The sequence below is a fragment of the Artemia sp. Qi Xiang Cuo genome, chromosome 2 (assembly GCF_049724085.1).
Source record: "Artemia sp. Qi Xiang Cuo chromosome 2, ASM4972408v1, whole genome shotgun sequence".
Classification (NCBI taxonomy): Eukaryota; Metazoa; Arthropoda; class Branchiopoda; order Anostraca; family Artemiidae; genus Artemia; species Artemia sp. Qi Xiang Cuo.
Window position 1 is genome coordinate 21,373,885 of NC_142795.1, and position 25,386 is coordinate 21,399,270.

General features: G+C 37.0%; 1 protein-coding gene and 1 non-coding gene across 2 annotated transcripts in view; one reads left to right on the top strand and one right to left on the bottom strand.

Moving 5' to 3' along the window:
- LOC148954992 (ATP-dependent RNA helicase SUV3 homolog, mitochondrial-like) overlaps positions 1–25,386 on the top strand; it is a 386,954-nt gene that overhangs the window by 237,317 nt on the left and 124,251 nt on the right. The gene's annotated exons all lie outside the window — the stretch shown is intronic.
- On the bottom strand, positions 1,217–1,298 carry TRNAS-AGA (transfer RNA serine (anticodon AGA)). Its single transcript has one exon. It is a non-coding gene; the product is annotated as a tRNA-Ser (tRNA).

The window sequence follows — 25,386 nt, forward strand, 5'->3', positions numbered from 1 at the left end:
TCCAAGGATAGGAAAAACGCAATCCATAGCTCCCGGAGAACGGTAAACGGGCATCATATTGATTCAAGCAAAAATCATCACGCTATGCGCACTGTCGGGATGGCGCTAAGAAATTCCCGGCAATAATTATAGCATTTCCACTAGAAAGTATTTTACGAGCCATAATATTAGGAAGGGTTTCTTGGCACAGGTGGTTAAGTCAGTATTCCTTTGGGGAAATCTCTGGTCTTACATAAGACGAGTTTCAACATATGATGAGTTTCGAGAGTTAATCATAACAACTCATAGACGAATTTTCATCTATCTGCTGCTCTTGAACTTCTTAGCTACGAAAAAATACAGCAAAATCAACAGCGAGATCTCATAGAAATAATCAGTTTTTCAAGCTAGCTGATCTCTTAACAATCAGCTTATCAGTTTAATCCGGAGAATTTTTTCTCGTATGCGTTGGAATATTCAACGTATGCAGATTTGTATTTTTCTGCAAAAATATTGGTATATTTCTAGTCCAACGCCTTAACCATTCAGCCATGGCCGCTTAGTAACATTATTTATTGAAGAACTTTAAGTTGATTTTTATGCGGGTTTCAGCGGTAGCTAGCCACCTAGTAAGAGACGATCACCCCCACAGTAAAATCTGAAATAACCCATAACTCCTAAAAATAGAGTCAGATCAAAACAAGAAATACACTATTGGAACCTCTTTGTCCGAATACCCTCTATAGAAATTTTACCGTGTCTTGGCTTGAACAACAAGGAAATTATTTTGGCTTGAAAACCAAGAAAAATGGCTGTAACCACGATATTCTGCATATAAGGTGGCATCTTTTTTCCCGTTTTTTCTCCTCAGCTAGCTGGGCACTGAAAATCATAGAGAACTGTACAATGGACCATTTTAAAGGGAATTGCTACATCTAGTGCCTTTTGTAGTTCAGGTTTCAGCAGTAGCTAGAAACCTAGTAAAAGACGATCATGCCCCATAGTAAACAATGAAGTAGGTCATAGCTCTTAAAACTAGAATCTACGTATATGAACTATCAAATTGTGCAACTACTTTATGAGTAATTGCACAAATTGTTTAAGTATTTCTTATTAACAAATTGAACCGCATACTGTAATGGAAAAGTGAAAGTCTAAGTGTTTTAAAGTTTCCGACTATTTACCTGAAATTAAATTAGAAAATTTCAAGTTATTGGCATTCTGATGAATGAAAAATGGCAACCTGCAGGAATTGAACCTGCACAGGGAGACCCTATTAGATTTCTAATCCAACGCTTTAACCATTCAGCTATGGCCGCTTAGTGAGATTATTTATTGAAGAACTTTAAGATGATTTTTATCTGGGTTTCAGCGGTAGCTAGCCACCTAGTAAGAGACGATCACCCCCCCCCCCCATAGTAAAATCTAAAATAACCCATAACTCCTAAAAATTGGGTCAGATCAAAACAAGAAATACACTATTGAAACCTCTTTGTCCGAATACGCTCTACAGAAAATTTACCGTCTCTTGGCTTGAACAACAAGGGAATTATTTTGGCTTGAAAACCAAGAAAAATGGCTGTAACCACGATATTCTGCATATAAGGTGGCATCTTTTTTTCTTTCCGTTTTTTCTCCTCGGCTAGCTGGGCACTGGAAAATCATAGAGAGCTGTATAATGGACCATTTTAAAGAAAATTGCTGCATCTAGTGCCTTTTGTAGTCCGGGTTTCAGCGGTAGCTAGAAAACTTGGAAAAGACGATCATCTCTGTGCAACTACTATCAAACTCTGCAACTACTTTATGAGTAATTGCGAAAATTGCTTTAGTATTTCTTATTAACAATCCTCGGTCTGATCTGATCTGTTATTTGTTCGATGTGAAATTACAACAGGAAAAAGCCTATGGCTTTTTCTGAATTGGAATAGTAAGAGACGACCTGTCTACAACCCAGGATTATGACGTTATTGATCAATCTTTAACATGGAATATACAGTTTTCCGTAAAAAATTGATTCTGTTTTAAAAATAATTGTTTTAAATACAAAAGTTTTAACCCCATTAATTTCCTTTAAAATGAGCCATTGACCAAATCTCTACGATGTTCAAATGCCAGGCTATCTGTGGGAAAGAAAAAAAAAGAAAAAAGAGATGCTATTTAGGCAGAATGCTGTAGTATCTGCAGCTTATCTTGATTTTCAAGCCAATATGCTGTTCGAGCCAAGGGACATAAAGTTTCCCATATAGGGGTTTCGGACAAGGTGGTTCTAATGGTGCACTTTTTGTTTTGATCCGACTATTTTTAGGAGTTATGGGTTATTATATTTCATAGCATTGGACTTGATCGTCTCTCACTAGGTTGCTAGCTACCGCTGCAACCCGGATTCTTGTCGAAAGATAAACGTGTATAAGTATTCCATTCACTTATTACGTCATATATAGATATACGAGAAAAATTAATCCCTTTGTATCTTTTCAACAAGTTGTAAACAGTAACCTTATCAATGTGATTATTATAACTTTATATTCGTTCGTTATTACTACAAAAAATAAAACTAGTTTTAAAATTTTCAGGTATTTTTCTAGTTTTAATTAAAAGATTAAAATTATTGCTCAGATACCATAAATATTCTTGCAGCTTATAACTTTAGCGATTCTGAACTGAAAACTAAAATAAAATAAGAATTGATTTTTTCATTTATACGTCACGACACTCATTACGTCATATATGGTTAATAATACACAATCGGTGTTAGATATCACGTCATGTCATTTATTACGTCATATAGGGTTATGATTGCTTAAACAATCAAATATCTTTGAAAATATGAAAAGACATCTAAACTGCAGTAAACTACATATTGGTAAACTACACGATAGTTTTATTGTCGATACTCGTATTTACCAATATACGTTTCCCTTCATTTACGTTACCAATATACGTTTTCCTTACCAGTTTGTGTTTTCCTTCGTTTACATTACCATTATATGTTTTCCTTACTGATATACATTTTCCAATATACGTATTTACCAATATAGGACTGTTCAACTAACTTTACGTTTTCCCTTCACATTCGATTCCGCAAGGCTTAGTAATTCAACCTAAGAGTTGATTAACATACCTTAAGACGGACCAAAACACAGGAGCCTTGGTGGAAGAAATTGAAAAAATTTCAACTTCTTACGTTTACGTTTACAAGGCAGAAATGGATGTTTCCGATGAAAAAATAATTGAGTTTGTAGAAGCTAGAACATACTTGTATAGGTCAAAGGACCCGGCTTTCAATAAAGAAAACTTGTTTTTTTTTATCAAAAGTAAAGAGAATTAAAAACAGAAGAAAATGTTTCCCTTTTTAAAAACCAAAGAACTTGGACAAAATGTTTTCCTTGCTGACTAAACTTCTCAAGGATAACTGCAGCAGCGAGGACCAAATCCTCTTCGCTCTCACTGTTTGTTGGTGGCATCTTTTGCAAATTTGACACTTCTGCCACTGATGATTGTGGTCTTTTTTCAATGGCGGTGTTAAACGTCCGTTATGAAAAAATAGTGTTCCACTTTGAGGGGAAAGATACGAAGGGGAGAAAACGTAAGAGGCGCCACATGAAACGCAATAACCTTAGCATTAAACATATTTTATTCTACATACTTCTTATTTGAATCGTAATTTCCCACCCTTTTTTTCTGCAGGCGCCTTTTGAGTTTAAAAAATTATTTCGCAGACCATCATTCATAACTCATATAGGCGACTAGTTTACTGACTCACGTAACTCATAAAGGATATATCTAGTTCACTGATTTTAAAACGTCTTGACGGGGGGGGGAGCAGTATCTGTTTGATTAGTTTTAAGAAAAGAGAGTTAAGGCAGACCAAAATCTTTTTTAGGGAATATGTTTCAATAAGGTGAACTTCGCAAAGATTGGGGAGGTTTTAGGAAGGCGGGGGAGGCTCCCCCCGCCTTCCATCGAAAATTTTGTGTGTCTTACCTACAAAAGGAAATAATATATCTCTATTCGGGCCCATAAATCTGAATTTATATTGAACCACTCTGTTAATTATATTTTTTATTCTTATTTACTTACTGCATATTTGACCTACACCATGTAAAAAATGGACCTTCATAGGCCTGTTGGTTTATGCCAAGCCTTACTTTTATTTTGTCGTGACTAATCTTGTCTACTAAGTGATCGATTTTTAGTTTATATAGCCCTGTTATTATTACATTTCGTCATAACAGAAGCTTCTTGAAGTAAGATACATTATGCCCTCTTTAGAAGAAATTGATCGACATAACTATCTTTTAAATACACACTTTGTAAGCAGGATGGAAACTGTACATTGTCTGTTACTACCACTCATGCAGGGTATACCACTCCTCAGTAATAGAGGGCAGGTACTTACGCAGAGAAGGCCCATCTGCCCCCCCCCCTCCCAGGAATCTCGGATTCTTACTATTTTCCCTATAGTTTCTTATTGTATGCTTTGCATATAATTTTTAATTATGGCTTCGTTCTTATAATATATATTTTTCGTACTTTTTCTGCTGCAAAGAGATCCGCGAACATGATGAGGTTTGGGAAAACCTCATCTAAGTATACGAAATGAAAAACTTGGACTTGATGTTTCCCGTGGATATTTTTTTTTGTGGCTGATATAGACTGTGATTCTTTTTCTTTTTTTCTTGTCTTGATCTGGGGTACATGGAGGCATGTACGGAAGAATTTTTTTGGGGAGGACCTATTATAGAAAAACAAATTTTCATTATCTCAATGTGAAATGCCCCAAAATTCTGCATTTGTTTTAGGATTTCGGTTGGGGGCCAAGGCCCCGAGGCCCTCCTGAGTACGTCCTTGAGTGCTAGCATAAAAATATGTAGACTTTTGCTGTTAAATAGTTTCAGAGTCTGCGCAACTAGCAGCATGATTTTTAAATGCTTTTGCGCAACTTCATCTGTTTAGGTCCAAGACCAAAATTTGACGATCAAATAACCGTTTACAGCCAATGATGTGGACATTGGTCTCGTCATGAAGTGATAGAAACGGGGATCGTTGGTACGAAGTACGAATCGTCAGTATGAACAATGGAGAAGTAATCGTTTATGCGAATTAAAAAGGGTGAAAGTAGGGCTGTATCCATGATTTTTTTCGGGGGGGGGGGAGGGTACAAAAGGATTTTTCGGTGGAGGGTTTTAAACAAAAAAAAACTAAAAAAACGCATATGAAAATGCCTGAAAACCTAAAAAAAAACACTTAATATATTCATTGTTTTTACGTTTTTACGAGTTCGATAAACATTTCGAGGGCGGGGTTAAACCCCCTACCCCCCCCCCCCCCCCTCTCTGCATCCGTCTTGGGTGTAAGGGTGTTGGACTTTCAATATTTTAATTTTTTACTGCGGTAGTTTGGAAGGCAAGACGTTAGATAACATTTTTTTTTCAGGAGAGTAGAAAGACTAAAATAAGTTTTAGTATCTTTGACTGTAATTAAATAAAAAACGCTTTTCGGAAGAAAAGTAAAGAGTCATATTACTAAGACGAGTAGAAATAAAGTAATCTAATGAGCAAACGAAAAATGAAAATAATTTTCTAAGCACTAATAAATGAAAATCAAAAGGAACAGAAATTAAAATGGATAATCGCATCTAGAATAAAAATATAACATACTGTAATGGACGAATAGATGAATCCTAAAACGTACAGATGTTACAATGAATTATCAAGTTAATATTAAAACGAACAGAAATTACCACAAGTAAGAGTTTTGCTGCTGCTCCCTAAGCCCTCTGAAGAGTATAGCGTAGCCTATATATGCTTTACTGAAGATGATTCGTATGTCGAGCCACGTATTTTTTATTTATCATACCATTAACCTAAACACAACAACAACACAATTAAATTACGATACTATTCAAGATTTTAAAATAAGATCTACCACAAATAAGGCTGGCTTAGCCCCCTCTCCCTTTCTTTCACTCTTACTGAGCGCTACTCTCACTTTACTGAAAACGATACGGATTTCGAATGATACAGTTTGTATTTGTCAAAACATCAATAAAAAAAATTAATAACAATCAAGATAACAAAAATGAAAAAAAAAAATATTGCTTTAAGTAATTATGTTTCAATTTTCAATTTAATTTATTATTTTCTCTTTTCTGTCATTACAAAACTAAGTGTGGAACATATCTGCCTTTCTTAAAAGAACTGCAAACGAAACATTATTATCATGAACGACTCAGAAAGAAATTCATCTTGTAATTTTTCTTGTCTTTTGACACTTGCTTTACTGTTTGATTGATAAATATGGAAGTTAATACTTTCAAACCAAAAGCTTGAACCCATAAGTTTTGGTATTAAAAATAGGGATATCAGTGATCAATAATGAAGAGCTGTCAAATACGAAAAGTGATAATGACAAAAATGGAAATTTCAATGGAAGGGTCATTTTGTAAAGAAAGAATTGCATACTAGCCTACATAGATTAGTAGATTTGTTGCTAAGGGGGATTTAGACGTTTCAAAAAGCCAGATAAAGTAGTAAAAGTGTGCCTGTATTGTAAGATTAATTAAAAAAAAACTTTTTCCACAAAATAAGTTTTTCAAAGAAAAGTAAAGAACTCCATTAAATAAAAAATGAGCAAAAATAAAATCAAATAATCTACCAAGCGTGAAACTACCACAAATCAGCATCGATAAATAAATGAAACCCAAAACGAACAGAAATTACAATAAATAACCGATTCAAACTCAAAACGAGCAGAAATTAACATAAGTTGGGCTCAAAACCCCTATTCCTTCCCAAAGCCAGAACACAATTTGCACTTTACTGAAAAAAATATAAAGGTTTTTACCTTTATAACTTTAATAATTCAAATAATATTAACATTTTGATTAATAAATATAAGTATATGTATAATAAACTGAAAATGCACATTCATTTTTATTTTTTTCAGTAAAGTGCAAATTGTGTTCTGGCCTTGGGAGGGCATAGGGGCTTTGAGCCCAACTTATGTTAATTTCTGCTTGTTTTGAGTTTGATTCGGTTATTTATTGTAATTTCTGTTCGTTTTGAGTTTCATTTATTTATCGATGCTGATTTGTGGTAGTTTCACGCTTGGTAGATTATTTGACTTATATGCCCCCAGGGCATAACTTACAACCCTTGCACTGAGGGTTCTGATGGGGTTATTATCCTTAAAGACCTGATTTCCAGAACATTAGACTACGTTAAACAAAATGGACATCTAAAAATCTCGATTGGTCGTGTTTGGGAAAATAGTGGGCGTAAGAGGAGGTTTAGTAGCCCTCCAATCACTTTCAAATACTAAAAGGGCACTAGCCCTTTCAATTTCCAATTGAATGAGCCCTTTTTGAACTTTCTGCTACATCGCTTTCTATAAAAACCTTATATGCCCCCAGGGCATAATTTACGACCTGAGGGCTGTGGTGGTGGAGGTATTGTCATCCTTAAAGACCTAATTTCCAAAACTTTCAACTACGTTGAATAAAATGGCTATCTAAAGATTTTGATTGGATGTGTTTGGGCAAAAAGGTGGGCTTGAGAGTGGGGTTTGTTGCCCTCAAGTCAATTTTGAGACTTTTAAAAAGGACAGTAGCCCTGTGAATTTCCAATCGAATGAGCCCTTTTTCAAGTTTCTACGACAAGGATTTCAATTAAAAAAAAATATGCCCCCAGGGCATAACTTATAACCCTTGCCCTGAAGACTGTGGGGGGATTGTTCTAATCAAAGACATAATTTCCTGAACTTTAAACTGCGTGGAACAAAATAGCTATCTCAAAACTTTGATTGGATGTTTTGGGGAAATGGTGGGCGTGGAAGGGGTGTTAGTTGCCTTCCAATCACTTTCGACTATTAAAAAGGGCACTAGCCATGTGACTCTGTAAGCTTAGCCAGAGTCGACCCAGCTCTAAATGTGTACCTGGAGAAATCTGGGGAAGGTAAGCAGGAAGGGTGTGCGAAAGCACAGGATGGCTGGACCCCAGTCCCCAATTGCACTTCCTGGCTGAAGGGCCTCGAAACGGAGATCAGCACCGCCGGTTTGGACCTTAAGGGTCTAGTGCCGTCAAACCTACTTACTTACTAGCCATTTCAATTTCCAATCAAATGAGCCTTTTTTGAAGTTTCTTCGACAACGCTTTCTATAAAAACCTTATATGCCCCCAAGGCATAACTTACAACCCTTGCCCTGAGGGCTGTGGGGGAGTGTCCTCCTCAAAAACATGATTTATATCTGTAAATCAACTACGCTGAACAAAATGGCTATCATAAAATTTATATAGGATGTGTTTGGGGAAAAGGTGGGAGTGAGGCCCTCCAATCACTTTCGACTATCAAAAGGGCATTAGCCCTTTGAATTTCCAATCAAATGAGCCTTTTTTGAAGTTTCTACGACAACGCTTTCTAAAAAAACCTTATATGCCCCCAGGCCAAAACTTATAACCGTTGTCCTGAGGGCTTGGGGGAGTGTCCTCCTCAAAACATAATTTATATCTGGAAATGAACTACGCTGAACAAAATGCTATCTCAAAATTTTAATTGGATGTATTTCGGGAAAGGGTGGGCGTGGAAGGGGTGTTAGTTGCCTTCCAATCCCTTTCGACTATTAAAAAGGGCACAAGCCACTCCGATATCCAATTGAATGAGCCCTTTTCGAAGTTTCTACGACAACTTTGGGGGAATGTCCTTCTCAAAAACTTAATTCTTATCTGGAAATTAACTACCTGAACAAAATGGCTATTTAAGAATTTTGAGTGGATGTGTTTGGGGAAAAGGTGGGTGTGAGAGGGGGGTTAGTTGTCCTCAAATCACTTTCGACTATTAAAAAGGGCACTATCCTTCAATTTCCAATCGAATGGGCCTTTTTTGAAGTTTCTACGACAACGCGTTCTATAAAAACCATATATGCCTCCAGGGTATAACTTACAACCCTTGCCCTGAGAGCTGTGGGAGGAGGTGGGATTTCCATCCTCAAAGACCTAATTTCCAGAACTTTCAACTACGTTGAACAAAATGGCTATCTCAAAATTTTGATTGGGTGTGTCTGGGGACATGGTGGGCGTGAGAGGGGGCTAGTTGCCCTCCAATCACTTTTAACTATGAAAAAGGACACTCACGCTATGAATTTCCCAACGAATGAGCCTTTTTTGAAGTTTCTACGACAATGCTTTCTATAAATATATTATATGCCCCAGGGCACAACTTACAGCCCGCTCCCTAAGGGCTGTGGGGGAGTTTCCTCCTCAAAAACATGATTTTTATCTGTAAATCAACTACGCTGAACAAAATGGCTATCTCAAAATTTTGATCGGATGTGTTTCGGGAAAGGGTGGGCGTGGAAGGGGTGTTAGTTGCCTTCCAATCACTTTCGACTATTAAAACGGGCAGAAGCCACTCCAATTTCAACTTGAATGAGCCCTTTTCGAAGTTTCTACGACAAATTCTTCGATATGAAGTGCCCTGGTCTAAAGGAAAAAAAAAAAATAATAATACATTGTGCCAACATCGTTCTTATATGCCCCAAGGCATAATTTAAAACCCTTTCCCTGAGGGTTGTGGGGGTGTTACTTCCTCAAAAACATATTTTATATCCGGAAATCAACTACGCTGAAAAAATTGGCTATCTCAAAATTTTGATTGGATGTGTTTCGAGAAATGGTGGGCGTGGAAGGGGTGTTAGTCTCCTTCCATTCACTTTCGACTATTAAAAAGGTTACAAGCCACTTCAATTTCCAATTGAATGAGCCCTTTTCGAATCTTCTATAACAACTTCTTCGATACGAAGTGCCCTGGTCTTAAGGAAAAAAAATAATAAATAATACATTGTTCCAACATCGTTCTTATATCCCCCAGGGCATAACTTAAAACCCTTGCCCTGAGGGTTGTGGGGGAGAGACCTCCCCAAAAACTACTTTACATTTGGAAATCAACTACGCTGAAAAAATGGCTATCTCAAAACTTTGATTGAATGTGTTTGGAGGAATGATTGACGTGGGGGGGGGGGCTAGTTGCCCTCCAGTCGCTTTCAACTATTAAAAAGGACACTAACCACTCTAATTTCCAATCTAATGAGCCCTTTTCGAAGTTTCTACGACAACTCCTTCGATACGAAGTGCCCTGGTCTAAAACCAAGAAAAAAAAAATAATAATAATACATTGTGCCAACATCGTTCTTTACTTAGGCAGCGCTATTGCGCTGCCTATGATAAAAGAAGGGAAAGGTATAGATATAACGATAGCAGGCACGTACAATTTATTTTTTCGGGGGGGGGGGGGTAATAAAAAAATTATATTTTAATATGAAGTGCCCAAAAATTCAACAACATTAAGGACTTCTAGGGAAAGGCAGAGCTCCTTAGCATCTTCCTTACCCTACGTACGTCCTTGATCAAAAGAGAGTAGCAGCACCTTAATGAAGGGACAAACGAAACGGACTGTGGTAATTTAAAAGGGTATTGGTGTATTATGTATAACACAGCGCTATAGACTGTACAAGGAAATACAAATGGAAACCCTTCAAATGGGTACTTGCAAGAGATAAAGGATTGCAAAGCGTGATTTCTTATCGCGTTTACAATATTTAAACTGTTGTTTTTTGGGGTTTACGGGGGGAAGTACCTAGGTTAGGTTACGTATTTAATATATGCTATGCTTTACCCAACACCCCCCCCCCCCTCTAATATGCAAATTTATAGCCCAAATTTGTTCCTAAACTATTATATTTTCATCCTATTTTATTTTATTTCATTATCATTAACCAAACTTGACTTCTTTCGTGTATTGTATATAATGCACCACTACCTTTAAAAGCTACAATGTTTCAAAATGATTTTTAGCAATGTTTCAAAATGATGTTTTAGCTACAATAATCTCTAATTGTTGGATATAATGACCAACTTTCGCCGTGAAACCTTACATATTGACATTTTTCGCATTTTTTGGGTTCAAGCTAGATACACAAACACAATGCTTACCCTTTCTGCTAAAACTGGGTATGGAAGGACTGGGAGGTCTCGCCGGAGCCACTGGCATATTTGTGTTCTCCAATCATATACGTTGTACAGTGGTGTTTTTTAGGGGAGGCAAGGGGGGCAGTTGCACCCCCAATAATTTGGAAAAAACTATAATTTATTAAGTAGCTTTAAAATTTCGAAAGTTCTTTTTTTAATTGTCAAATTTGCTCTTTACTTTGAGCAGATAAATTTTTTCAGATAATCCATTGTCGTTTTTAACATAAGGAAAACGAAAAAAATAGGGGTCCATTACATTTCATAACATGTTCCATATTAACATTTTTCCAAATATACTGCTTTTGAAACCTTAAAATCAAGTAAAAACTTGAAAAATGTTCTATGCTTCCTATTTCGCCACATTTGCTCAGGTCAATCTTTTCCCCTGATATTTAAGCTGCTTTTACTTCCTAAAGTCTATCAGTTCAAAATTAGATTCTCTTGTTTTAAAACTTTCAAAAGTGGTAATGAATACACCCTCTACGTATGCAAATAGGACAGAAATGGAATAATTGAAGAATAAGTAGGTATATATAAAGTGAATATAATTTCCTGAATGAGAAAGAAAATAAGACTTAGTACTTTTTATAATGATTTTTGTACTATAGCTAGATGGGTCAAATCGGTTGTAGTTTGGTCATGGAATTTGGTAGAGGGGGATCCACTCCAGGAATCATTTAATTGTTTTAATTTTTATTTCCCCTATTCATTTGAAACTCCAATTCTCTTATTTGTCATTGAAATGCATAATAAGTGCTGATAACGTCCTATTCCTTACGTTTCAGATTCACATGCTAACCCAGAAATGTAGAACTGCCTATGTTTTCACTTCTCTAAATATTTCTTTTAATCAGTTCCTAAAAGAAAATTGGCATGAATTTGCTAAGAATTATGAACGAAATTAATCACACACTACTTGTGGGACATTTATCTCTGCATCAGCATGCTGCACGGAATGTCTGCTGATAATAGAATAAAGTGAATTTAAACAAAATATGTATATTTTTCTAACAATTTAAAAATTTTGTGTGAGCACATAAGCGGTACTAACCCTTTCTCTTTTTCTCGTGTTTTATCAGTTTTATCATGCAACACTAGGAGACCGAGCTTTGCTTGTAAAGGGAATTACAGACATAAAAACGATATTCAGTGTAACCCCCCACCCCCCGAAAATGTTTAGCCCCCCATACCCTGATTTAAACAAGAAAAACTTTTGTGTAATTTTTACACAATTAATTTTTTTTAACAAACATACAGAAGGAAAGGTAATTTTCAAACTCTAGGAGTCAATTTTTCCCTTCCAATTGACATCCCTGGCAATTTTCAATTAATTTAAGGTTTTTGCCACGATGATGCCAAGAACTGTTCAGATTTTCAGGATATTCTTTGTCAAACAATGCCCAAGGAATAAGTTAATAATTCTAACTTTATTTTTCGAACAATTTCAAATTTGAAATATGGTCGCTATTTAAATGTGAGGAATATGTCACAATATAATGTTACACAATCTGTGGTAATGCTTTGACTTATCCTGTATCTGCATCTTTGCTTAGACAGTGCTATTGTGCTGCCTATGATTTTCGTTTCGGCCTTATGTGGCCCGCTGATAGTGTTTAATAAAAAAAAATATAAATAATATTTCAATAAATCACTTATTTTAAAAGTTTAGTAGCTCCCTGATACATAACACTTCATTTTTTCACTATTTTAACCCACTTTAAAAGAAATATCATATCCCCATATCCCCTCCTTCCATTGCCGGTAGACGCCGAGGGATGTTGAGGCTGCGACTTCACACTGCCATTTCTGTATCTCCTGATCTTCCAGCACATCCTTTACTAATTCTGCTACATTTTCCAATTCTTGTCCTATCCCTTCCCTTCATTCCAAACTCCAGATAACCGACAACTATTTAAAATTGATCTCACCTAGGAAGCACATGAAATTTTCCTACTGTCCTGCAACAACTCCAGATAAAATGCATTTACTAACCTATTATTCTGTAAATTAATCACCTCTTCCCAATATTCTATCATTCTAACTAGTCTTATTAGCCTCATGAAAACAATCCTAGATCACCCTTTAAGACCAAACTATTAAATTTCTCGCTTAGCCCTGAAAGTTTCCCGAAATATCCTAAATATATTCTCTCTATTTTTTCCCCTTTTCAATCCCCCAAACCTCCCCACCATAACTCAATACTGGGCCTACTTTCGTTTAAAAATTCTACTTTCGTTTTAAAAATTGCCGGTCTTATTTGCCAAAGGGGGCTCTTCAATAGCAACCATGAAGCCTTCTGACCCTTCCAACTCGCCATTTGCACCCAAATAAATAAAATCCTTAACTTCTTTCATCTCTTTCCCTTTAAAATAAAACTTATTCTTTTCCCTTTCTTCTTTTCCAAAAACTAATATAACTGATTTATCAATATTTACAACTAATTTTTTACTCCCCAAGCGTCTTTTGCCGATCCGGAGCCGATTTCGCAAGCAATACTATGTCATCTGCAAATAATAAGCAAGACAGTTCCAGGGACATTAATTTTAACATAGGGACATTTCTATTTCTAAAATACTCCTCAATATCATTAATAAAAAGGGAAAAAATGCAGTGATAGAGTGCATTCCTGTTTAAGACCTACCTTACTTAAAATTGGCCTAGAACAAGGAATACCTACCTTCACTATTACTTTAACCACCTCATACTTTGTTATTGTAACTTCCACTAACCTAATTAATAGTCCTAATTTCAGTAACATCCTTTTAAACATACTCCGTGAAGCTTTCTATTCCTATTTCTATTCCTGTCACTCTTATCATAGGCAGCGCGACAGCGCTGCCTAAGTAAAGAACGATGTGGGCACAATGTATTAATTTTTTTTTCTTCTTTTTCCATACCCGGGCACTTCGTATCGAAGGAACTGTCGTAGAAACGAGATAGCCATTTTGTTCAGCGTAGTTGATTTCCAGATAGAAAGTATGTTTTTGAGGAGGACACTCCCCCACAACCCTCGGGGCAAGGGTTTTAAATTATGCCCTGGGGGCATATGAAGTTTTTATAGAACGCGTTGTCGTAGAAACTTCAAATAGAGCTCATTCGAATAGAAATTGAAATGGCTCTTGTCCTTTTTAATAGTCGAAAGTCATTAAAATGTAACTAACATCCCTTCCACACCCACCATTTCCCCCAGAACCTGGAATCGACATTTGAAGATAACTGTGTCGTGTAGATCAGTTAAGATTCGGGAAATAATACCGGTAAGCAAAAAACCGCCCCCAAGGTTTTCTAGACACTGTTTTTTAACTGTGGCGTGGGGGCATATAAGTTTTCATTGAAATCTTTGTCGTAGAAACTTCAAAAAGGGCTCATTCGATTGGAAATTCAAAGCTCTAGTGCCCTTTTTAATAGTAGAAAGTGATTTGAGGGCAAGTAGCCCCCCTCTTTCGCCCACCTTTTCCCCAAACACATCCAGTCAACATTTTTAGATAGCCATTTTGTTCAGTGTTGTGGATTTCCAGATAGAAATTATGTTTTTGAGAGGATACTTCCTCACAGCCCTCAGGGCAAGGGCTGTAAGTTTTGCCTTGGGGGCAAAAGGTTTTTATAGAATGCGTCATCGTAGAAACTTAAAAAAGGGCTCATTCGGTTGGAAACTGAAATGGCTAGTGCCCTTTTTAATAGTCGAAAGTGATTGGAAGGCAACTAACACCCCTTCCACGCCACTATTTCCCCAAATATATCCAATCAAAATTTTTAGATAGCAATTTTGTTCCACGTAGTTTAAAGTTCAGGAAATTATACCTTTGAGCAGGACACTCCCACCACAGTCTTCAGGACAAGTGTTATAAGTTATGGCCTGGGGGCATATAAGGTTTTTGTTGAAATCTGTGTCGTGGAAACTTGAAAAAGGGCTCATTCGATTGGAAATACAAATGACTAGTGCCCTTTTTAATAGTCGAAAGTGATTTGAGTGCAACTAACCCCCCCCCCTCTCACGCCCATTTTTCCCCAAACACATCCAATCAAAATTTTTAGATAGCCATTTTATTTAACGCAGTTGAAAGTTTTGGAAATTAGGTCTTTAAGGATGACAACCCATCCCCCCCCCACAGCCCTCACGGCAAGGGTTGTAAGTTATGCCCTGGGAGAATGTAAGGTTTTTATAGAAAGCGATGTTGTAAAAACATTAAAAAGCGCTCATTCAGTTGAAAATTGAAAGGGCTAGTGCCCTTTTAATAGTCGAAAGTTATTGAAGGGCAACTAACCCCCATCTCACGCCCACCATTTCCCCAAACATATACAATCAAAATTTAGAGATATCCATTTTGTTCAACGTAGTCGAAAGTTCTGGAAATTAGGTCTTTTAGGATGATAACCTTATCAGAGCCCTCAGTGCAAGGGTTGTAAGTTATGCCCTGGGAGCATGTACGGTTTTTATAGAAAGTGATCTTGTAAAAACATCAAAAAAGGGCTCATTCAATTGAAAATTGAAAAGGCTAGCGCCCTTTTAATAGTCGAAAAGTGATTGAAGGGCAACTAACCCCCCTCTCACGCCCACCATTTACCCAAACACATCCAATAAAAATTTTGAGATATCTATTTTGTTTAACGTAGTCGAAAGTTCTGGAATTAGGTCTTTTAGGATGATAACCCCATCAGAGCCCTCAGTGCAAGGGTTGTAAGTTATCCCCGGGGGCATATAAGGTTTATATAGAAAGTTGTGGTAGAAATTTCAAAAGGGGCTCATTTGATTGGAAACTAAAATAGTCGAAAGTGAGCGGAGAGTAATTAACCCCCTTCTCACGCCCACCATTTCCCCAAACACATTCAATCAAAGTTTAGAGATAGCCATTTTGTTCAACGTAGTTGAAAGTTCTGGAAATTATGTATTTAAGGATGACAAACCCCCCAGAGACCCCAGGGCAAAGGTCTTAAGTTATGCCCTTGGGGCATATAAGGTTTTTAATGATAGAGTTGTCGTAAAAACTTCAAAAAGGGCTCATTCAATTGGAAATTGAGAGGGCTAGTGCCCTTTTTATTAGTTGAGTGATTGGAGGGTAACTAACCCCCCTCTCACGCCCACCATTCACCCAGACACATCCAATCAAAATTTTCAGATAGCCATTTTGTTCAACGTAGTTGAAAGTTCTGGAAATTAGGTCTTTGAGGATGACCCCCCCCCCCCCACCCCACAGGGGTAGGGTTGTTAGTTATACCCTGGGGGCATAAAAGGTTTTTATTGAAAGCGTTGTCGTAGAAACTTCAAAAGGGCTCATTTGATTAGGAATTGAAAGGGCTAGTGCCTTTTTTAATAGTTAAAAGTGATTGGAGAAGACTAACGCCCCTCTCACACCCACCATTTTCCCAGACACATCCAATCAAAATTTTCAGATAGCTGTTTTGTTTAACGTAGTTGAAAGTTCTAGAAATTAGGTCTTAGAGGATGACAGCCACCCTCACAGCCCTTAGGGTAAGGGTTGTAATTTTTGTCCTGGGGGCATATAAGGTGTTTATAGGAAGTGTTTTCGTAAAAACTCAAAAGGGGTTCATTCGATTGGAAATCGAAAGGCCTATTGCCCTTTTTTCGAAAGTGATTGTCGATAGTGATTGGAAGGCTTGACATTTTTATAGTAAAGATCGATGTAGGTATAATGTATTTATTTTTTTGTTGTTGTTTAGACCAGGGCACTTTGTATCGAAGTAGTTGTCGTAGGAATATTGAAAAGGACTCATTCGATTGAAAATAGAAAGGGCTGATGCTCTTTTTAATAGTCAAAAGTGACTGGAGAGAAACGAATCCCCCTCCCACGCCCACCCTCCCATTTGGATTTATGTTTAAAAACTAAATATTGCCATAAGATTAAATCAAAATGCACTGTGTTAATGCTAATTCCCAATAATGCATCTCAGCAGTTTCCCAAGTACGACTGAGGGTATTCTGTTCAAACTTTCGGGGCTGCGTCTGCTCTTAAAATTTAACCATTAAAATAGCGTAAGTGTATCCAAGCTATCAAAGGAAGTAAGCCGATTTTTTTGTGAATGGTATCAAGTTTTCCATTTCAGGTCAACTAGAGGAGGTATGAAACTTAATTAAACACTACTATTTGTGTCCAGATTTTTAAGAGGGTGTATGTTGTTAAAAATTGCTGAAAATTTTTCGCCATCATACAAATAGCAGGCCAAACTACAAAGTCTTAAAAAAACGAAAAGATTTAAAGTATTATTTTCTTTTTCCCTGAAAAGACCATGGCAATATAAAACGAACATAAATTAATTAAAAAAACTTTTTCCACAAAATAAGCTTTTCAAAGAAAAGTAAAGAACTCCATTAAACAAAAATAAGCAAAATAGAATCGAATAACCTACTAAGCGTGAAACTACCACAAATCAGCATCGATAAATAAGTGAAACCCAAAACGAGCAGAAATTACCATAAATAACCGGGTCAGACTCAAAATGAGCAGGAATTAACATAAGTTGGGCTCAAAACCCCAATGCCTTCCCAAGGCCAGAACATAATTTGCACTGTACTGAAAAAAATACAAATGAATGTGCACTTTCAGTTTAATATACATATACTGATATTTAGTAATCAAAATGTTAATATTATTTGATTTATTAAAGTTATAAAAGTAAAAACATTTATATTTTTTTCAGTAGAGTGCAAATTATGTTCTGGCCTTGGGAAGGCATAGGGGTTTTGCGCCCAACTTATGTTAATTTCTGCTCGTTTTGAGTTTGACTCGGTTATTTATTGTAATTTCTGTTCGTTTTGGGTTTCATTTATTTATCGATGCTGCTTTGTGGTAGTTTCACGCTCGGTAGATTATTTGATTTTATTTTCGCTCATTTTTTGTTTAATGGAGTTCTTTACTTTTCTTTGAAAAACTTATTTTGTGGACAAAGTTTTTTTTAATTAATTACAATGGTAAGAACAATCGTGCAAATGGATATCAAGGAAGACACAGCCTGGAGACCTCTCTCCCCTCAGAGTGCGTACCTATTTCGACCTTCTCTGGAATGGGATTTTGAACACAACTATGATAATTTTGGTGGGGGTGCACGAGATCGAAAGTAAAAGATATGGGAGCCACATGGAAAATATAAGAAATGATAAGAACGATCGGCAAAATCCAAAGACATCGCGAAAGGCACAGCCTGGAGGTCCCTTCCCTTATGGTTGCGTACCCGCCTGGACTCTGTTTGGAATGGAATTCCGGTCACGATCATTAACTACGATAATTTGAAGATTTCTGCTAATGTGTGCTTTCATCACACCTCACAATAAGCATAATCATCTTACAAATACTTTCTTTTAATATGTTTGTAGCCTGAAATAAATGTTGGGTGTAAGTTTAAATTTGCAATTTCATGGTTTTGCAAATCCGCATTTAGGGGCTCTAAAGGACTGATATATTTGCTCCAAGTATTGAATGGTAAACACCTGTTTTACTTATTGTGGGACAGAGACTGTGGCAAATTTGGGGTTTTGAAGAGACCGCTGTAAAAGAATTACTGACTTTTAAGGTTACTGGAAAAGCATAGCGGCTTTAAAGGTTGACAATGATTTTTCTAACCGTTAAGTTTTACGGGTCATGTTGTCTGTGCAGGTAGAGACCAGCACTCGGGTGCAGTACATCAAAAGACAGCATGTTAGCCTACTCATTATAAGTTTTAGAGGACAACAGAAAAACTAAATAAAATTTTGTTGGGTTTCTTTTACTACAGTTAAATATGAGCAGCTGATCTAAGGAATGTTTTCCTATACATACATGATCCCAATAATAATTATTATATCGAATATTTCATTTCCTACCATTGTGATTGGGAAAAGAGGATATAACGTATATTAAACAAAATCACAAACTTCTTGCTTCTTCTAGCCTTGCATCGTAGACTAAGACGGCTGAGGACAGCACAACTGCTCACGCCCTCGTCCAATACAATCGACTCAAAGTTCCAAACTTGACTCTTTTTCATACAGTTCGTTTCAATTCTTTCTTATTACCTCTTCGCGCTCCACTTGATGACGTCCTGCGTTTTGCTTGCCTCTAGATGGCCTGCTTAGAACTACGATTCTTGGTGACATATAATCCTTTAACTGTTTTAAACAATAGCTTACCATTCTTACCTTTCAACCAGTTCTTGGTAACAAACTATAAGTAATGAGGGACTCGGGCCAATAGTAACCGAAACTCTGAACAAAGGAATTTTGAAACAATTAATTCATAAAACATTTTGGCTTTTTAAGCTGATTTCAGATATATATAATTTATTAAGTTTAATGTTACCCACCAAAAGCTACAAGCGTGAGGAAATCTGCCTGGTTTTTGAAAAAGGGAGAAGGGGCCCAAAAAAGCAAGTGGTCTGAATAAAAAGTACATCCTTTGATTCAGCATAGCAGAGAACCCTATTGTAGAGATTTCAATATACTATCTAGAAAGATGCTGAATTTGGAATTTTTCCCATATGCAAACCTGCTATCGTTATAAACAAGCTATAATTGAATGAATGAATGAATGTATTTAATACCCATCAATGGAAAAACAGACGGAGCACAAAAAAGAAAAACAAAACAAAAAAAGCACAAGAGACTAATTCATCTGACACAAACAAAACAAAAAACAAAACAATTAGACACAGGTGCCGAGTACTGCTGTAAAACATTGGCCCATGGGTGGGTCTTGACAGATGAATTATATCGATCGATTTGCGACAGAACCGCATCTCCAGGTTTGGTAACACTGTACTGGCACGTAACATACTTATTGCTTGTCCACGGTGGTAAACGAAGCAAAAACTTTGCATACTTGTAGTACAGTGAACGTAATTTCAGTTTATCTGCAGCCATAAAAATGCACCAAAATGGGCTAAGGTCCAGATAGTGAGGCAAAACCATAGCATTGTACACCTGGGCCAACAGACGACAATCAGACTTCCGCTTATTTGCCACTATACAGCTATACGTCAAGCTATCAAGCTTAAAATGAACAAAAAATCTTTCACTATTAAGGAAGAAATAAAACCCAAATTGAGCAGAAATTAAATAAACAATCATAGCAAACAAACATACAACAGGTACTAATACTGATACAAATGAATAGATACATCTTAAAACGATTAAAACTTGAATATGCAAATCAAGCTTAAAACGGACAAAATCACTACAAAGGGTTTTGCTACTGCCCCCTTCCCTAATTGTAAAAATCTAAAGCTTGTTGCGTCATTAGTGCTTTACTGAAAACTATGTGTGTCTTAAAAAGTCTTGTAAAGAACTAATAAAATTAAACTGAATACTTGATATATAATGATATTAATTGGTTAAAAAAGAACTAGAAGTTTTAATTTCCAATCGAATGAGCCCCTCCGAAGTTAATACGACCACCCATTCCCCAAAAACTTTATATGTTAACAATGGGCAACTTGCATAAGTTACAACCCTTACCCCGGGATACGGGGTTTTATTTCAACTCCTTAGTAATAGTTATTGGAATTATTGGTAGTTTGACTGCGCGCGATTGGGGGGGGGGGGCTGGTTACCATCTGATCACTTTCGACTCTTTAAAAGGGCAAAATAAATTTCGGTTTCTAATCGAATGAGCCACCCCCGAAGTTTATACGACCACGCATTCTATAAACTTTATATGTCAACGTTGTCATAAATGGTGTCGTTGTGTATATATTGTCATAATTTATAGCCTTTTCCCGAGATCTGTAGGGGGTGGGGGTTGTTCAAGCCCGGGACCATAGTTATTTGACATTTGGACTATTTTGAAGAAAATGGTCATCTCAAAATTTGAATCCGAAACGTTTGGGGAAAAGAGGCGGTAGGGGGCTAGTTGCCCTCCGTTCACTTTTGACTCTCAAGAAGGAACTATAACTTTTAATTTTCAATCAAATACATTTCTTCCGAAGTTGTTTACAATCACCACCTCCATGAAAACCTGATATGCGCCTGAGGCATAACTCACATCCCTTGCCCCTAGCTCTGGGGATTGTGTCAACCCCGAAGGCACTGTTATGTGACCTTTAGACTATTTTAAACAAAATGGCTATATCAAAACTTAGATCGGATGCATTTGGAGATAAGTGGGAATGGAGGGGGGGGGGCTATATGCCCACCGATCACTTTTGACTCTTTTAAAGGGAAATGTAATTTTCAATTTACTTCCAATTTCCAATCAAATGAGCCCCCGCCAAAGTTTATATGGCTACCTTTTCCATAAAAACCTTATATGCCCCCGGAGCATAACCTACAACCCCTGTCCCAGGGTTCTGGGGGCTGTATCAACCCCGAAGGCATTGCTATATAATCTTTGGACTATATTGAGCATAATGGCTATCTCAAATTTTGATACGGATGCATTTGGGGAAAAGAGAGCATAGGGGTGTCGCCTTTTGGGTCTTAAAATGGGGAACTAGAACTTTCAATATCCAATCAAATGAGCCTCTTCCAAAGTTTATACGACCGCCCATTTCCATAATACCTTTATATGCCCCTGGGGTATAACGTGCAACCCTTGATTCCGGGCTTTGTAGGGCTGTGTAACCCTACAGGAATTGTTATATGATGCGTGGACTATTTTTAACAAAATGGCTATCTAAAAATTTCGATCGAATTCATTTGGGGAAACAAGGCGTGGGGGCTATTTGCCCTCCGATCACTTTTGACTCTTAAAATGGAACTAAAACTTTCAAATTTCTAATCAAGTGAGCCTTCTCCGAAGATTATACGACCACCCCTCCATAAAAACCTTATGCGCCCCATGGGCATAGATAACAACACTTGTCCACGGGATCTGGGGGTTTTGTCGACCCCGAAGTTTTGTTATCTAATCTTTCGACTATTTTGAACAAAATAAATATCTCAAGATTTTGATCCGATGTAATTGGGGAAAAGAAGGCCTGGGTGGCTAGTTGCACTCCGGTCCCTTTTGATTATTAAAAAGGGAACTAGAACTTTCAATTTCTAATCGAATGAGCCCCCTTCGAAGTTTATATGATTCTTGGGCATAGCTTACAACTCTTTCCCCTGGGTTCCGGGGGGTTCTGTCGACCCCGGAGTTTTGTTATGTATTCTTTGAAGTATTTTGAACAAAATGGTATTTTGAACAATCTCAACTTTGGTCGAATGTATTTGGGGAAAAGAGGAATGGAATAAAAATGGAACTAGAGCTTTCAAGTTCCAATCAAGTGAGTCCTTCCCGAAGTTTATACGACCACTCCTTCCATAAAAAACCTTAAATACCCCCGGGGTATTACTTTCAACACGTGCCCCCGTGTTGACCCGGGTTGTGTTGACCCTGGAGTTTGGTAATCTGATCTTTGAACTATTTTGAACACTATGGCTCTCTCCAAATTTTGATCAGATGTATTTGGGGAAAAGAGGGCGTTTGGGAGAGGGCTAGCTCCGATCAATTTTTACTTTTAAAAACGGCACTAGAACTTCCAGTTTCCAGTCGAATGATCCCCCTCTGAAGTTTATACGACCACCCGTTCCATAAAAACCGTATATGCCCCCGAGGTATAACTTTCAATACATGCCCCTGGGCTCTGGGGGGGTTGTTCCGATCCCGGAGTTTTTGTTATCTGATCTTTGAACTATTTTGAACAAAATGCCTCTCACTATTTTGATCGGATGCATGTGGGGAAAAGGGTGCGTGGGGGGGGGCTAGCTCCGATCCTTTTTACTTTTAAAAAGGGCACTAGAACTTCCAGTTTCCAAACAAATGGACCCCCTCTGAATTTTATACGACCACCTCTTCCATAAAAACCCTATATGCCTCTGGGGCATAATTTTCGGCACGTGCCCCCGGGCTATGGGGGGTTGTGTCGATCCGGAGTTTTCACTATCTGATCTTTGAACTATTTACTTCTGACTAAAGGTAAAACATGCCCACCTTTCTCAATAGCATATATGTAAACACTGAGCAATTGCTTAATTAACAGTCCTTGCCCTGAGGGCAATTGGGGAATTGACATCCCCAAAGACATAGTTACTAGACCTTTCGACTATGCTATCAAATGGGTGTCTCGAAATTTGCATTGGTCGTGTTTGGGGAATTGATTGTTCTGGAGGGCTGGTGGTCCTCCATTCACTTTTGACTCTTAAAAAAGGGCACCAGAAATTTCAATTTCCAATCGAATGAGTTAATTTCGAAGGTTCCTATGACAATTCCTTCTTTACAAATTGCCTTGGTCAGAAAAAAAATTATTTATTGTACCCACTTCGCTCTTTACTTAGGCAGTGTTGCCTATGATTGGTACAATTTTTTTCCTTGCAAAGTTCACCGTCTTCAACACTTTGTCAATTCTTGCAAGCGGTCAACTTTTTTGCTTCTTCTTCAGATGCTCTGTTCTTTTCATGTTCCTGCTTCCTTTAGCTGTGTTTAGTAGAAAAAACGAACTAGAACAGATGAACAAGACTAGACACGTGAAATTTTGTTTCTTTGACTAATTCAAAAAAAAGATCATTTGCTAGCTATTAGAGTCCGATTTTTTCTATTTTTGGTTTTACGTCTTGGAATAAAAGGTAAAAAGAACAAAAAAGGAGAAACCTTGCTTGCTGGGTTGTTGTCAGGTAATTGGGTAGACATGGTACAACACGCTGTCTATCTTTTAGCGACAATCCGTTAAAGGGTATAAACACCAGCCTGTTAAATAAGGGGCAGATGGCTTTAAAGATTACATTTAAGTACTTTTTGACTCCAAAAAAAGTAAATGATTCAAACTGGTTCCCGCATCCGTAAGTCTGTTTTGTTAAATTTGAGAAATGACATTAAAAGGCTTTACTAAAAACTGATACAATGGAATTACGTTTATAGTACCAGCAGATACTTGAAAAGGGTTGCATTCTTTATTTATATCCAAAACAGGATATGCATCTTTCTGTGTGTTTGCTATTTAGGTAGAGGTTTGTTCGTGAAATATTCAACCAATATTTTAAGATATTTTTTTCTCTAAATATTGTGGTTACTGTGATGGGGTCTCAATTTCTAGGCAAACGCTAATTGTTGGCGAGTTGTATTGGAAATCATAAAGATCTCAGATTTTGGAGGAGGTGTAAGCTCGAATGACCCATTCCATCTTGTGTGGATGCCTCATTTCTACAATAGTATGTTTTAATAGCGATTTATCCCACATATTAATTCCTATAAGGCAGATACGCAAGGATTTCCTGGGGGACATTTCAGTGGGTGGTATGAGCTGCACGTTATAGCCCTCATATGGCTACCTCTTGCCTTGGCTCCTCAATTTCTATGACACTTTACCTCTTTATCTACTACCGAATTCACATCTTTGGGAAAAAATATAACTCGTTAATCAAAGCCTGTAAAATTCAGTGAGGCTCTCGGAAACTTATCAGGATTTTGATCTGATGTGAGGGAGATATTCTGTTAGATATTGCAAAAGAAAAAGTCGCCAAAGAAGAAGATTCAAATGAGACGGGCTGGAGGATGAGTGGTCGCCAATATGTTAGGATCAGATATTTTCAGTGGCGGTTCTGGCCTCTCCTCTCCCTGGGGCAAAATCTTTATTAGTGCCCCCCCCCCTGTTTGTGTCCCAAAAAATTTTCAGGCTAAATTTTTAAAAAAATTTCGTTTATTAACAAAATTAAATTCAATTTATTGATTATTTAATACTTTACTGTTTTATTATTTATTAATTTGTTATTTAGGTAATTTAATTATTGAATTATTATTAATTATATTAACTCAACCGTTTTAATTATTATTATTTCGTTATTTTTTAATTTATTTTATTTGATCAATTAATTAATTTTATTAACTGGGTTCTCTACTTTGTTTTAATAAAATTTCAAAATTACAAAATAATTATAGCCGTTAGATTATTTATTTGAAATTTTGTGTCCTATAATTTCTGTACCCGGGATAACTGCCTCCTCTGTCCTTCCCCTAAACCCGCCTCTGGTTATTTTGGTGCTATTTGGGGCTCGAGTGAAAATCATCTTTCCTCACAACCTGGCTTAGACACATATGCAGCAAATCATTGGGTATAATCCAGATTTTTCTGAACAGCAAAGCGCAAGTGAATTGTATGAAAAAAAAAATATTATGAAATTTAGGTGGAGCCCACTGGGACATTGCCACTCAAGCGAGTCCCTCTTATGACTAACTCAAAGCACTAACTCAAATTTAAGCATCCAATGCTGGTGTCTTGTATCAGCCCCTCCCCCAAATGTGTTCGTTTTGTTGAGTCTGTGATTTTCATAAAATTGCCTATTTTGTTTTGAGAAATTTGTTAACCGCCTTAATAAAATTTCTATCCCTTTTGCACTTTTAAAATTGACATGTCAGTGATGAATTCTGCGGTGGTTTGTGGTCAGGCACGTGGCTTTGTTTTTTCATAGAAGAGACACAAC